This window comes from Schistocerca serialis, chromosome 1 (assembly GCF_023864345.2).
Source record: "Schistocerca serialis cubense isolate TAMUIC-IGC-003099 chromosome 1, iqSchSeri2.2, whole genome shotgun sequence".
In the NCBI taxonomy this organism is placed as follows: Eukaryota; Metazoa; Arthropoda; class Insecta; order Orthoptera; family Acrididae; genus Schistocerca; species Schistocerca serialis.
This window is the reverse complement of record NC_064638.1, coordinates 1114504753-1114507045: the sequence shown is the minus strand read 5'-3', so window position 1 is coordinate 1114507045 and position 2293 is coordinate 1114504753. Positions and strand designations below refer to the sequence as shown.

The 2293-nt window shown below is 46.4% G+C and overlaps 1 pseudogene; it reads right to left on the bottom strand.

Annotated features, from left to right (window-relative positions):
• Window positions 1-660: 660 nt before the first annotated feature.
• On the bottom strand, window positions 661-778 carry LOC126425916 (5S ribosomal RNA; annotated as a pseudogene).
• Between the last annotated feature and the right edge of the window lie 1515 nt (window positions 779-2293).

Here is a 2293-nt window from a genome sequence, read left to right as displayed (position 1 = left end):
ATTTCGCGATTTTATTTTATTTTATTTATTTATTTATTTATTTTTTTGTACAGCCTACAGCCCATAGCAAACTTTGGAAGTATTTTACGAAGTGCAGTGTACTAAAATGCTCTTTTTCTTAGAAGATTAAAAACCAAAGGAGACACAAGAAACTTGCGACATCTTATAAGGAGAAAACATCCAAAGTTTCTTGGAATCGAAGGTAAATTTGACTGACTTAATTGTTTTGACTGATGATGATAACTAAACCTTTAATTTTTGCTGGCTACAGGGTGAAAAATTGATTCCATCCAAAAGTGACTACAAAGGGGACCCATCACCTTGTGTTCTTTCGCTCCACCTGCCGCCACGCACTTCGCAATCTTTGCTTTGGACAATGATACCGAGTTCTGCCGCATCCTCAGTCCCTTATCTATTGTGATCTCCTGCTCCTTCACCTTCATTAGAATTTGCCAATCTTCATTCCGTCTTCAGGCCACGAGTGGCCTTCCGGGACCATCCGACCGCCGTGTCATCCTCAGTGGAGTATGCGGATAGGAGGGGCGTGGGGTCAGCACACCGCTCTCCCGGTCGTTATGATGGTATTCTTGACCGAAGCCGCTACTATTCGGTAAGGAAGCTCCTCAATTGGCATCACGAGGCTGAGTGCACCCCGAAAAATGGCAACAGCGCATGGCGGCCCCGATGGTCACCCATTCAAGTGCTGGCCACGCCCGACAGCGCTTAATTTCGGTGATCTCACAGGAACCGGTGTATCCACTGCGGCAAGGCCGTTGCCAATCTTCATTGCAGTCTACTATTATTCGGAATAAAAAAAACCGAAAACTGGTTATTTCTAGCGGTTATAAGTCACTTTAACATGAAGACGAAAAGAATAGGCGTAACAGAAAGCCAGTAATGTCAGCGACAACCGTCTCTGTATAAGAAACCCATGACTAAATATGCACCGTTCATATCAGTTTCTAATCTCTCTCTTCAGGCTACGGTAGGGCTACGAACGAATAGCCTCAGTCCACCAGATATTATTTTTGAAGTAGTTCAATAATGACAACAAAAGGAGCGGCTGTATTTGAGTTAAACGTCGTTTATTCTTTTTAACATATGCTACTGTTTCGACACCAAATGCTGTCATCTTCAGGAACGCGTGACCTGCCATCCACAACCGTTTTCATCTGCAACGTCGTGGGTGTGACTGGATTGTGTGATTGTCACTACGGAAGGTACGGCGTACAGTTAACTTTGTTTCGCCGCCTACGGTCCTGTTCATTACACTTGAAAGCGTTTGTGGATGGCAGCAAACGCTTGGGTCCTGAAGATGACACCATTTGGGGTCGGAAATGATAGCATTTGTTGAAAAGAATAAGATCAATATCCAAGTACTTCGTGTCCGGCTGCAGTCCCACATTGCTTGATGGGTTACCAGAGATATTATTTTCGTCCGACTACAACAACGTCTGCGACGAACTAGTATGTTCTCGGCTGGGAGCGTGAGTATCGTGCTCTACAAACGAGCGCCAGTGTTCGTGGACAGTGTGTACGAAAGCTGGACAGTGTGTACGAAAGCATGCGTCGCAGATACACCTTGTGCAACGAACGACTGCGTCACCGCGTGGAAACGGCTCCTGTAGAGCACACAGGTCAGAGCTCACTGTCTCTGCTGGGTGCGTATTGTGAAGCGGGAGATTTGAAAGTGATCCGATCTTCAGTCTTACATCCAACCGGTACATTTCCGGACATGGGTCCCTTATCAGGTCTTTATCTGCAAGTCCTCTCTACAACCCCTTGCAGCTTGTAAAAGGAGTTGAGAGACAAAAAATGAAATGACTGAATGGCATTGTTGCCCGCGAGGCCCCACCGGTAAGTTCGTCCGTCGAGTGCAAGTCTTATATCACTCCACGCCACATTGGGCGACTTACGTGTCGGTGATGAGGATGAAATGATGATGAGGACAACACAACACCGAGTCCACGAGCGGAGAAAATCTCCATCCCGGCCGGGAATCGAACCCGGGCCCGCTTTCACGTCACCACTCAGCTAAGCAGGCGGACGTTGAGAGATACCTTGTATAATCAAAACGAAGATCCATAGGGCGGCGTGTCCGTTTGACTTCTGACTGAGCCATGGACAATGAAAAAACTGAGTGGAAATAAACGCGTGCAGTGTTGCTGTTTGTTCAAAAATGGTTCAAATGGCTCTGAGCACTATGGGACTCAACTGCTGAGGTCATTAGTCCCCTAGAACTTAGAACTAGTTAAACCTAACTAACCTAAGGTCATCACAAACATCCATGCCC